Source organism: Felis catus, chromosome F1, assembly GCF_018350175.1.
Source record: "Felis catus isolate Fca126 chromosome F1, F.catus_Fca126_mat1.0, whole genome shotgun sequence".
In the NCBI taxonomy this organism is placed as follows: Eukaryota; Metazoa; Chordata; class Mammalia; order Carnivora; family Felidae; genus Felis; species Felis catus.
This window is the reverse complement of record NC_058384.1, coordinates 60067512-60081201: the sequence shown is the minus strand read 5'-3', so window position 1 is coordinate 60081201 and position 13690 is coordinate 60067512. Positions and strand designations below refer to the sequence as shown.

The 13690-nt window shown below is 45.6% G+C and overlaps 1 long non-coding RNA gene across 3 annotated transcripts in view; it reads right to left on the bottom strand.

Moving 5' to 3' along the window:
* LOC123382720 overlaps nucleotides 1–13690 on the bottom strand; it is a 53332-nt gene that overhangs the window by 30435 nt on the left and 9207 nt on the right. For all 3 annotated transcript variants that reach the window (XR_006591553.1, XR_006591554.1, XR_006591555.1), the window contains exon 3: nucleotides 1258–1340. This is a non-coding gene — a long non-coding RNA (uncharacterized LOC123382720). The remainder of the gene's footprint in view (nucleotides 1–1257; nucleotides 1341–13690) is intronic.

Here is a 13690-nt window from a genome sequence, read left to right as displayed (position 1 = left end):
ATTTCCCATGTGCCGGCTGAACCACCAGCGTGGAAGAATATGTTAACATTCCAGAGCTGGAGCTTTGCCAGCCATGTTACATCAGGAGAACTGAGTCCACATCAGCCTTCCAGGGTCACTGCGCTCCCACTGCCAGGGAGCCATCCTGGAAGCCCACAGTGGATGGCCCCAGCCCTTCATTTCACACTGTCCAGTCCTTGATTCCAGCCGTGGAGAACAAACCCAAGGAAGGGGGTGGGCTGGGGGGAGGAATCCAAGGAAGCACTCATTCAGGGCCAGATTCCAAAAGCAAGTCGTTAAGTAGAAGTTAACCAAATCAAACTTCTGGACACCGGTAAACTACAAAATTAAAACCAGGACAAATGTAGTTACATCTAGACACTGGTCCGTCAAATCCAGGTTGTAGACTGAATTGTCCAGTTAACTGCTCTGACCTACACCTTTTTGCCCATGGAGACATAGCTTCCATATATTAAAACTCATCAAGCGTTGCTTTCCCACCTGAAGGCTGAAATGACAATGGAAAAACCACATCTGGCAAAAGTTTGATCTTTGGCTCAAGAAATTAGAGTGGTTTTAGTGGGGTAAATTTCACAGCCTGGAGAACTATTTTCAAGTTGCTACAGCTTTGCAAATTTGCAGTTTCCACCACCAAAATTTTCTCAGCGTGGGAAAGAATGAGGAGGGCCACCCAGGTCTTTATTTGGGAGTCGCCTGATGAGTTTGTACTTGCCCACAGATGCCCCGTTTTCAAGACAAAAATCCTACTTAATAAGAACATTTCTTGGGTTTTGGAATTATTCATCATTACGTTTCACCAGATCCTTCGCACCAGAAGTAGAAACAAGATGGAGGCATGACGCCTGGGGAAAGGTCAGGGACAGATTTAAACGCGTCTCACTAAGCAAGTCAGCTCGTGTCCCTGCTATCAAGCTTCTATGCCAGCTGTCATCCACTATATCCTTACCCTGGCCCCACCCCTCCTCTGCCCGGGGAAAATGTCCAAAGGAATCTCCAACCCTACAGAAGAGTGAGCAAGGATTATTTCCAGCATCGGCCGCTCGGGTGACACAGGATGTGTCGTGCCACCTAGAAATACTGAGGCCAGGAATGGGCACTAGGTCACATTTGGGGAACACAGGCTGGTGATGTCACACTCTAGATTAGAATGTGGGGTGTCTGCGGACACTGTGTTATTGGCATCACCTGACGGTGTAGCTCGCAGGTGAAGAGCGTGCGATCTGACGTAAGACTAACCTTGGCTCAGCTCCCAAGTCCTCTGTTCTCTCAAGGGAGACCTTGAACAAGTTATGCAACTTTCTGGTCCTCAGTTTCTTCCTCTGTAAAATGGAAAAAGTCCACTTACATTGTAGGACACATATGAAGATTAAGGCAGTGTAAAATGTTGAAACACAAAAAGGAGTCAAGAAATTATGGTTGCTTTTAGTATCCTTTATCGGCATCTAGAATGATGCGGCTATAATGAGGTCTGTCCACCTGACAGAAATGTTCTCAGGGCCTTATTCTGTGCATTGACTTAATTTTTTTTTCACCGAACAATTTTTGCCCTTCCAATTATACACCAAAGCGGGTACGTGGCACAAAGTGGAGGCATCTGCTAAAGCGAATGCGGAAATTACCTGGAAAGCAAGTGAGAGACATGGCCTCAAATGGCACATAGGCCTGACTCAGGCCAGCAAGGTCAAGGCCAATGTGGCTCTATGAAACATCCTAACTAAGGATTTTTTTTTCTGAAATTTTAATTTTTTATACATATATACATATATATATATATATATATATATATATATATATATATATATTATTCAAGTTAGTTGATATACAGTGTAGTATTGGTTTCAGGAGCAGAACCCAATGATTCATCACTTACATATGACACCCAGTGCTCATCCCAACAAGGGCCCTCCTGAATGCCCATCACCCATTTAGCCCGTCCCCCGCCCACCTCCCCTCTGGCAACCCCCAGTTTGTTCTCTGTATTTAAGAGTCTCTTATGGTTTGCCTCCCTCTCTGTTTTTCTTTTATTTTTCCTTCCCTTCCCCTATGTTCATCTGTTGGGTTTCTTAAATTGCACATGAGTGAAATCATACGACATTTGTCTTTCTCTAATTTCACTTAGCATAATACACTCTAGTTCCTTCCACGTTGTTGCAAATGGCAAGATTTCATTCTTTTTGATCACCAAGTAATATTCCATTGTGTATATATACCACATCTCCTTTATCCATCCATTGGTTGATAGACATTTGGGCTCTTTCCATAATTTGGCTATTATTGATAGGGCTGCTATAAACAATATAGCACATGCACCTTCAAATCAGCATTTTTGTATCCTCTGGATAAATACCTAATAGTATAATTACTGGGTTGTAAGGTACTTCTATTTTTAATTTTTTGAGGAACCTCCATACTGTTCTCCAGAGTGGCTGCACCAGTTTGCATTCCCACCAACTAGCTAAGGATATTTTAAAAGAAAATCAGTCTTATAAGTTCCAGATACAAACTAAAAGTGACATCACGTCAAGGAAATGTCATATAATCATTTTTTGGAGGTTGCCTTAGGAGCCACATTGAACTTGTGATTAGCACATCAATTCTTAATACATGAGAGCTTTCAGTATGTTAGAATGTCTTGAGAAAGGTTATATAGTGTTTTAAAGCTTTTAAAAAACGTTCTGTTGGGGACGCCTGTGTGTCTTAGTCAGTTAAGAGCCCTGATTAACTGATTTCGGCTCAGGTCATGAGCTTGCGGTTTGTGAGTTCAAGCCCCGCATCGGGCTCTGCACTGACAGCGAAAAGTCTGCCTGGGATCCTGTCTCCCTCTCTCTCTGCCCCTCCCCCACTTGCTCTCTGTCTCTCAAAATAAATAATAATAATGACAATAAAAAAAGCATTCTGTTGATGACATATCTGAAGTTCCTTCTGCGCGCATGGAGCAAAGATGGACTCCAGCCGCTCACCAAATTAGCGACGGCCTTCACGTCAAGTGGGGATAGCAACGCCGCTTTCCTTCAAGGACCAAGATGGGACCTGCAAAGCACTGCACAGAGCACCACAGCACCCAGGAAGTGCTCCCGGTCAAGGTTAACTGCTGCTGTCGTGGCTACAGATTGGCTGGCACTCTCATCCAGTCGTTCGATGACCGAACCACACCTGTGCTAGGCACCGGGTTTTCTGAGAAGAATACTCCAGAAGTGCAGTCCCCCAAGACTCTCTAAGACTCCAGGGAGCGACGACATGTAAACATGTTCTCGTACAAAGTGGCAACTTCTCTAAGCACTGGACAAAATGCTACAGGCACCCAGAGGGGAGCCAAGGCAGCCTTCACAGGGAGTGGAAGCTCTTATGTGGGTTTTAAGAGATGAGTAGGAATCTGTCTGGCAAAGGGAAAGGGCATGCAAGACAGAGAAAATAGCATGTGCAGAAGCCGGAGTTAATTAAAAGGTGTCAGGGACTGAACTGTTTCCCCCCAAATTCAAACGTTGAAGCCCTACCTTCCATGTGGTAGTATTCGGAGGTGAGACTTTTTGGCGACAATTAGGCTTAGATGAGGTCATGCAGGTGGAGCCCTTGTGATGGGATTAGTGCCCTTTGAAGAAAGGAAGAGACACCAGTTCTCTCTCTCTCTCTCTCTCTCTCTCTCTCTCTCTCTCTCTCTGCCCTATGAGAACACAGCTTGAGAAGGCGGCTGTCACAGGCCAGGAAGAGCACCCTCCCCAGAAACCAAACTGGCTGGAATCTCAATCTTGGATTTCCAGGCTCCAGAAGTATGAGAAGTAAATGTTGCTTAAGCCACCCAGTCGATGGTATTTCATTACAGCAGCCTGAGTAGATTAATCCAAAGACATGGTGATCTTTGAGGAACAGTGGTGACCTCTGGATAATGAAAGCAGAAGTCAGCCAAGAAGGATTTGGAGAGATCGTTGGAGGCCAGACCGTGAAGGAGCCAAAGAGCAAGCCAAGGATTTGGCACCAATGCTATGGGCCTCCGGAACCAACAGATTTGGGCTGGGAAATGATGTGAATTGATTTCTTTTCTATGAAGATAAGTCTGGTGCCAATAGGGAAAGAGAGACTCTGCAATTTAGAAACAACAGGAGGAGAGGCCTCGGGAGTGAAGCAGAGGGAAGCTGCTTATTAGCTGGTAGGGAGCAGCAGCCACCTTCTCTGCAATGGCTGGGCTCACAGCTGGTCAGCTGCCACCAGGATCCTGCGGCCCTGCAGCCCGTGTGCAGAGAAGGCCTGGCGGATGAGAAAGGGGATCTCGGTTTGCTCGTCAGCGCAGAGACTCAGCTAAAGAGAGCTGCAGTGTTTAAGGATAGAGCCAGAAATGAGAAGTCATTCTTCTCACCAGTAAAAAAAAAAAAAAACCAGCCTTGGTTTGTCCCAGAAATTCCCAGAATGTGACATTTCGGTGGAGAAGAACAGAAGATGGCATGTGAGGGCTCCCGGATTATTTTCCCAATGTGATATGCAAGCCCGTCACCTTGACTTATGCATTTTGGTTTTGCCTCTGAAATATGCTTGGGGAAGCATGTTTAGAAGCTGAGCTTCAGAAGAGCTCAGGGTACTGAAGATAAAGGGCAAGATGCCCAGCTGTCCTGGTTTGCCCAGGACTATCTTAGTTTTACACCAAAAGCCCCCCATCCTGGAAAACCTCTCATCCCAGGAAAACCAGGACAGCTGCTCACCCCAAAGAACGATTATAAAATGCGGCAAAAAAGACTGTGATTCAGTATTTATCAAGTCCACAGGAGACAGACATGATACTTGGTGAAAATGAGGTGATGATTTTTCCCTAACGTAATTTTAGGGTGCCACACATGAGAGCTCAGAGAACACACATTTCCTCTAACAGAGCCCAGCATGTTGACTATGAAACCCAGGAAGCGGGAGACTAACAAAAATAATGACAGTAAGGACTGACATATTGGGCATTTATCATATGCTAGGCACTGTTCTAAAAGCTTTACATAAATTAAATAATGTAATCCCAACAGCTGTATGATCATCATCTCATCTTACAGATGAAAAAAAATGGAGACACGGACATTGTGTATACGAGAAGTGAAAACAGGATGGAACCGGAGTCTGAAACCAGGCAGCCTGGGTCCAAGGTCCACACTTTCAAACAGCTCCTGTGTATAACATATAACAACTCATGTTCCCTGAGCATCTACTGTGAGCCAATCATTGTGCTAAGGAGGCTTTTCGTAAAGCATCTCATATAACCCTCACAGCAGTCTGCCGAGGTCTAGAGAGGTTATCCATCCTTTCGACCAGTATTTGTTGAGCTTGTGGTTGTTCAAGAATTATAATGTTATATGTTTACAGGGGAAGGAGGGTGAGGGTTTAGGCCAAAGCAATAGCAGTAAATATGGAAAACAGAAATGAGAGGCAGGGCTCCAGAAAAATTTCTGAACTACAAACATCAGGACATGTGAGAGTTTGAACATGGGGAATGGGGGCGGGGGGAGTCAAGGAGCACTCACAATTTTTTTACTCGAGGGACTGGATGGATGGAAAACCATCTATCAAAAACAAGACTACAAGAAGTTTTCCTTGAGGGGGAAGAAAATGAGGTCATATTGGAATGTGTAAGTTTCAGCTACTACGGGTCATTGCAAGTCGATGTGGCCAGAAAGTTCTGGAAACACGCCTGGAGCTTAGTCTCCATGGTTGGGAACCAGTAGCCCAGACTTGGTGATTAAAGTCACAGGTGTAAATAAGGTTACTCAGAGAGGAGAAAATGACAAATGGTAGAGCCCTAAGGAATGTCAACGTTTCGGGGTGGGGGGTGGGGGGCAGCAGAGGAGAGCATGCCAAGGAGGCGGTGAATCTTCTGGGAGAAGTAGGAGAAGAACCAGGAAATGAGTGGTTGCCTGGAAACCAAGGGAGGGACAGGTGATGGCCAGAAGGGCCAGTGCCACAGAGGACAAACAGCAGGAAGGCTGGAACAGACCATGAGGACCAGGGCCCAGCTGGGGACTGAAGGCACCGGTCAGACAGCAGCGAGGGAAACTGACTTCCACCTCAGCCCACTCCTGCCCTGGGTCTCCTTACAACCCTCGGCCAGGAATAAAATCAACTTCAAAGCCTAAGGTTAAGGCTAGGTCTCTCCCTGGGAGTTAAGCATTCCAGCTGCTGAGTCTAAGACTCAAAGAAGCAGGGGTGGGGGCCGGGGCAGGGGTGGGTCAGGCAGATAGGCCATCACTGTTTACACATGTATTTTCAGGTGCTTTGTCAGGCCAGAAGATTAGCTCTAAAGAGCCACCAAAACAGAGAAACAAAAAACAAAAACAAAAACCACAGAGCAAAAGCAAACTGTGTTTTCCAAGATCCTTTCCTTCCATCGCAAAAGAAGAGAGAAAGAAAAAGTAATTCTGCCCGAAAGAAATTCCGCGGGCAGGTTTATGGCTGCCTGACCCCTGACCCGGGGCTGGAGAATGACCGAGTCTTACTAACATCAGCGAAGTATGAGTAAAGAGGCACGCTTTCCAAGGGTCTCATTTCATTTCCAAACCCAAATAGCTCGCAAGTGACCTGGAAGCTGTGGGGGACATTTCCCCCTTCAGGATGATAGAGAAAAACCAAAGCCGAGGCAAGGTTCCGAATGGGAACCATCACATTCACGTGAAGCAGCTCTGTTTTTAATACACCCTGGGGAGAAAACGAGGCAAGCCAAGAGCTGAGCTAGGGAGAGACGTGGATGCAAATCTGACCCTCATTCAACTCTCGGCAACTCGGCTCAGGAAGAAAAAGCATGTTATTTGAAGTCAGACGTTTGACCTTTTTTATGGGAGTTGCCCATTATTTATGTCCACACCCTTTCACTGGTATAGCCTGGGTATTTCTTATGCTCTGAAGCCAGGCTCTGTATCCAAGTCCGTGTGATCACCCGAGCTTTACGAGGTCTCCCCACTAGCCCACCACACTTCATTTTTCATGGAGTAAAGGGATCATGCAGAACATTCCTGTGGGGAGAGACACCGCCCAGGCCTCCCCACACTGCCTCTCTCTCTGGCTGATAAACCCCCATCATAAATCCTGCCACAACGTGAGGCTTCGACCTGTTGCTATCAGGATGCTTTTCTCTTGGCAAGACACCAGCTCTCTCCCATGAGATAAATCCATTATTTTCAGAGTCCTAGAGGCTTCCTGGGGGGGCAGGCGAAGGAATAAGAGAAGCCTCTCCAGCCCGGGGTAAATCATCCTGCGTTGCCAATGTTTGCAATCCTCAAGCTAACATCTCATTCTGTGCTCCTTCCTGGGTCTCATCAGCAGTTCTGCCACAGAGTGACGTGGAACTTTCCAGTCCTCCACTTCACCATCCCCCCCCCACCCCCCTTCCCAGCTGTTGTCAAAGCAACAGCCTAATTCACTGGGAAGTTTGATGAGGAGAGATGGTGAGGGGGAGGGGTGGGCTAGGAGAAGAATGTACTGAGATAAGAAAAGCACTTGGCTGTTGTCTACACAACCAGACCGCTGAGCTCTGCTTTCTGGCTCTTGGGCCTAGGACTGGACCTCAGAATTCATTCTCTTTGGCCTCAACAGGTTCTCAGGTCTGGAACATGAGAACGAGAGAATGAGAGAGAGAGAGAGAGAGAGAGAGAGAGAGAGAGATGGGGGGGTGGCTAGAATCTCCAGGACACTCTAGGACTACCCGTGCACATTCATCCAAAGACCTTGACCCAGCTTGGCCCGTGTCCTCTCCTTCCATTTAGTGACTCCGCCGGGACCAGACAAAGAGGCCGCCGGAGCCCCTGGGCTGCTCAGGCACAGCATGGAACCTCTGAGCTCCTGCGTTTAATCCCAGCCCTTTCCAATTCCAACCATTTTTCCCCAACAAATCACTCTTTCTGGTCATGTCAGCAACTACTATTGCATGATTGAGTGGATCCGCCGTGCAGATGAGCCGGCTTGGCTGTGGGGGCTGCCAAAAGAAAACCCCCAATTGATCTGGTGTATTTCATCTTATTGACAAGGATTTAATTCAGTCAAGCTGCACATCATCTTGGAAAAATTTCAAACCTTGGGAGAAGGGAAATCACAATGCCACCCTATCGCAACTGGAAAGTGGGTCTTGAGGCCGTGTTGATGAGTGTGTCTGTAGCAACTTTCTAAAATAATCCATTTAAACATTGCAACGGTGATCCCCAGGCTTCGGAGAGAGGTTACAACGTCCAATAGCCATTTGGTTCTTTCTAGATTCCCCCATTCCCCACCACCCCCTAAGGCACAGTTTTCGAAAATCTGGGCAAACTAGAACTTCTTTTAAGATATTTAAAGTTAATTTTAGGTGATATTACTTTCAGACTTTTTTGGTGAATTCTGCAACACCTTTGTGATCCCTCAGACACTTGGGGTTTCGCCCAAAATCGAGGAATCAATTCTCTGTCCCACAGGTCAGAAACGGATCTTACCAATGCTGAGAAGGAAACTGAGTTTCTCACAACTCAGGGCTATCTCTAAGGTGACATGCATGATATGCGCAGACGGGGCTTTGAGCATCTCGTGTTCTGCACTATCCTAGCAATTCCAGCCTGTAGCTATTCCTCACAGAAGGCTGCATGAGCTTCGCGGGTTCTTACGGAGAGAGGCTAGAGTGAGAAACCCTCTCCCACTTTTCCATGACAAGAAGTCCGCTGATAATAATGGCTAACATTTACTGAGCTGCTATTATGTGCCAGGTACTACTCTTGAGTATATTCACAAATCTAATCCTTATTATAACTTTCTGAAGGTGGTACTATAATTCTCTCCAGATACTTACAGATGGGAAAACTAAAGCACAGAGAGATCTAGCAATGCTCCCAGAGTCGCACAGCTTAAATAAGGGGTGGTGCCAGGATTCTAGCAAAGGAGGTCAGAGTCCAGAGCTCATGCTCTTGACTTCTAAATGCCTGCAGCTCTCACACCCGAGCATGAAGAATCAGCTGGAGGGCTTGTTACAATACAGATTTCTAGGCCACACACTCAGAATTTCTGATTCAGTAGCTCTGGGTGAGGCCTGAAGACTTACATTTCTAGCACATTCCCCAGTGATGGCGATGATGCTGGACCACACATTGAGAACCACTGGTTATGTTTTTGGCCCCCAGAGAAAACTCTTGCTGGAACCCTTTCTTCTTCCCCATATACTCTTCCAGTACAGAAAAAAAGTTCAATGAAAGCATTATGCTAAGTAATCCCATGAGATCAATCAACCAGCCAGTCTTCTGGGTGGCCCTGACAGTTTCTCAGATAGCACTGTGCTATCCTGAAGGGCTTCCAGAAGCAAAGTCACACAGCCTTCTCGGTGGAGCCTCTCTGGGCCACTGACCGGACAGGCAGCCTGTAGAAAATGACCCGACAGCCTATGCCCTCTTATTTCTTCCATCTCTACTCCCTCCTTTGTTGATAACACATTGTTTCTAAGCAATGAGTATTACTAAACCAAAATGAATCTCATCTGTTTGTTAAAACTTCCTCCAGGGGCGCCTGGGTGGCTCAGGCTGGCTGGCTGGCTCTTGACTTCGGCTTAGGTCATGACCCCAGGGTCGTGGGATCGAGCCCTGGACTGGCTCTGTGCTGAGCGTGGAGCCTGCTTAAGATTTTCTCTCTGTCCCTCACTGCCTTTCCCCCTCCCCCTCTCGCACTCGCGCACACGTACTCTCTCTCAAAATAAATAAATAAATAAATAAATAAATAAATAAATAAATAAATAAATAACCTTCCTCCACAGATGTTTGTAAAATTATTATATCTGTCCAAGTTAATGTAGACACGCATTCACATTCAGAATCACGTCAGGGCTATGCAGGACCACAGGATACTATACATAAAAAGGGAGGAAAATCACGGCAAAGATAAAATTGAGCAACGCTCAAAGATAACGCTGGGGCAAAGTTAGTACACAGAAACACAAGCTAGAAGACAAACTCAAAGAAGGAAATGCAGTAGGTTTTGAGACTTAGGGTTTCTGAGCAGCTCTTGCACATGCTGAGATCCAAAAGATCTCTCCATCATTATGAAGGAACACAGCATCATGTGGCCGACCAGGTTCTCCACAACATCCCCATGCAAGACACAAAAATGTCTCACAGAGAACTTATTAGAATAGCCCTCAAAGGATACTTCAAGTACTTCAGGTTATAATATTCCCCAAAATATGGACCCTACAGGGTCCCTCATATCAAGGTAAATGCCTTACCCCCAGTAGCTTTGCAACAAGTACTTAAAAATTAAGAACATTTTTAGCAGGTGGGCTCTTCACTATCTATACCAAAGTTCAAAGATGAAGAACTACAAATGCACTTCTTCCCAAACCCCCATCATTCTGACACTTTTGCCACTGCCCTTCTAACTTTTAGTTTGTGCTTTTTTTAAAGTAGGCTCCAGGGGTGCCTGGGTGGCTCGGTCGGTTAAGCATCCGACTTCAGCTCAGGTCATGATCTCACGGTTCGTGGGTTCGAGCCCCGTGTCAGGCTCCGTGCTGACAGCTCAGAGCCTGGAGCCTGCTTCGGATTCTGTCTCTCTCTCTCTGCCCCTCCTTTGCTCATGCTCTGTCTGTGTCTCTCAAAAATAAATAAATGTAAAAAAAAATTTTTTAATAAAAATAAAATAAAGTAGCCTCCATGTCCAACATGGGGCTTGAACTCACAACCCTGAGATCAAGTCTCATGCTCTCCTGACTGAGCCAGCCAGGTGCCCCTTGCCACTACCCTTCTATTCAACTTAACTAAGTTGAATTTAATTCTCTAATGCTGGGAGACAATTATTACATCAAATGGTGAAAGTCACTGCACATTTTCTTTTAAAAACAAAGTCCAGGGGCACCTGGGTGGCTCAGTCTGCTAAGCGTCCAACTCTTGATTTCGGCTCAGGTCATAATCTCTTGGTTCGTGAGACTGAGCCCCATGTGACGCTCTGCGCTAACATTGTGGAGCCTGCTTGGTTTTCTCTCTCTCTCTCTCTCTCTCTCTCTCTCTCTCTCCCCTGCCCCTCCCCCACTCCTGTGTGCTCTCTTTCACTCTCTCTCTCTCTCTTAAAATAAACTTAAAAAAATAATTTTAGACCAAATATTGGAAGGCTGAGATTCTAATCCTCTCCCCATAACTTAGTGGCTATGTGGCTTACTTTTTCTCAACCTTGGTTTTCTCATGTGTTAAACTGGAAGAAAACTCACCACATAAATACTCATTTATTAAGAAAGGAATAGAAAAGCCTTTCTAAGAACAAATGTCTGAATTTGAAGTGAACCACAATAAATGAAAATTCATTTGATGAATTACAGTGATGGTAATAATCCTATCTGATGGTCATTGACTTGTTTGCCCCGGGGGGTAGTGATGCATTTGTGTAGAATAACAGGTGTGATCCCTACCGGTGGCCACTGGGGCTCAAATGGAGCAGGGACAGACTCACACCATGGGATGGTGGCAGGGGCGAAGCGCTTCAGCATAGTGCAGCCAAGGTGGCTCAGATCCAGAGAGTGAATTCAACAAACACGTCTACACCCATCATTGGAGCACGGGGGCCTGGTGGATATCAGAGCCAAGGTACAAAGAAAATAGGGTTGGAGAAAAAGGGAGATAAAGACAAAAACAGTGAGTTGACATGGGAAGACAGGAGTCAGTCTGAAAAACTTCTGGCCGTTTGAAGCTAATGTCCACGCCTCTCCTTTAAATACTTCTCAGGGCCCATTTGCTGGTGGAAGCGAAGTCTGTTTAAATGGGCAGGGACCAGTCACACAGACACGCTCGCTCAGTTTACCCTATAATTAGTGGCAGATGCTTCCCAGCCTACCAGGAAACACGGAAGAACTAACAGGCCAGTCCGGGTTTCAGATTTGAACTCACCACGCCAGTGTCCTTACTGAGGCCCTCAATCTCAGGGTGAACACACTAATGTGTTAAGAGAGACTTGTTCCTAGTAATAGTCAAAGTGCTAATGTTTGTAAATGCCTTATGTGTTTATATACATGCTTTTCTGATTCATATAAATCAGAACAGAGTTGAGTTTATCCCTAGCATAACCCCCCCCCCATTCACTGGTATTCTAATATGTTTCTTGAATTTAAAAGAAAACAAAATGGGCTAGCACCTAGTGGTCTGGGAGATGCATATAATCTGAGAGTTGCCCGTGAGAGTGTGCAATGTGAGGGAACATCCTCAGTAGAGAGAGAAATGGTTGGAAGCCACCACCAGAACCAAGCCAGCTGAGTAGCTTCATGATGAAGATGACACAAGAGGTGGCATGAAATCACCATTGAAGAATCTGGGAAGGGTACCAATACCCAAGGGCTCTGTACTCACAATGGCAAAGAGTAGAATCCAGCTAACTGTAGATGGTCTTCTATGACCCTGAGCTAATGACTTATCTTGATATTGATCATAAACCTCTCATCCTGAAAGCTCTCAAATTCACAATTTGACTTCACCCACTTGGAATTTTTTTTATAGTAGTTGGATGCTAATTGCCAGAATAGGAAAGTAATTAATCCAATTCTCTTTTGGAGTGACTCATTTCCAATTATGTACTAACAGCTCATGGTGGTCAGCCTCCAAGATGGCATCCAGTGATGCCTCCTGGTACCTCCAGTACCTCCTGGTATGCACACCCTTGTGCAGTCTTAGCCACACTGTATCAGGGCGTCTTGGTGTGGTCAATAAAATATGGCTCAAGTGATGACGTGTGACTTCCTACACTAGGTCATAAAAGACATTGCTATTTCTGCCTTGCCCCCTCAGATCTTGTTTTGGGAGAAGCTAGCTGTCATGCTGTGATAATACTCCAGCAGGCTTTGAGCAAGTTTCACTAGAAAGGGGACTGAGAAATCAGTTTTCCAACCATGTGGGTGCGCCATCTTGGAAGCAGGTCCTCCAGCCCCAGTCAAACCTCCAGATGACTGCAGACTCGGCTGACAGCTTGACTACAGTCTCATGACAATCCCTGAGCCAGAAACACTAGCTAATCCATTTCCAGAAACTACATAAGATAAGAAATGTTTATTGTTACTTTAAGTCATTAAGTTTTGGGATAATGTGCTACGTAGCAATAGATAGCAAATATATAACTGGTGTGCTAATTACAAATTACTTTTTATTATTCATTCAAACCAGATACTCAAGGATCTTTATTTTCCAATTTTTTTTAATGCTTATTATTTTTGAGAGAGAGAGTGAGTGAGACAGAGAGCAAGCAGGGGAGGGGCAGAGAGAGACGGAGACACAGAATTGGAAGCAGGCTCCAGGCTCTGAGCTGTCAGCACAGAGCCCAACACAGGCTTGAACTCGTGAACCCACAAGACCATGAACTTAGCCCCTGGCTAAGGTGCCCCTGGTGCCTGGGTGGCCCAGTTGGTTAAGTGTCCAACTTCAGCTCAGGTCATTATCTCATGGTTTGTGGGTTCGAATCCACATCAGGCTCTGTGCTGACAGCTCAGAGCCTGGAGCCTGCTTCCAATTCTGTGTCTCCCTCTCTTTGCCTTTCCCCTGCTCATGCTCTGTCTCTCTTTCTCAAAAATAAACATTAAAATTTTTTTTAAATAAAAAAAACTTTTTTAATTAAAACAATTTTAAGAAAGACTTGTTGCTAATTCTTCATAAGTAGCCCAAATGAGTTTCAGGTTTTATTATACATATGTGAATCTATTTCTTACTTTGACCAATTGGCAATGTTATTTATT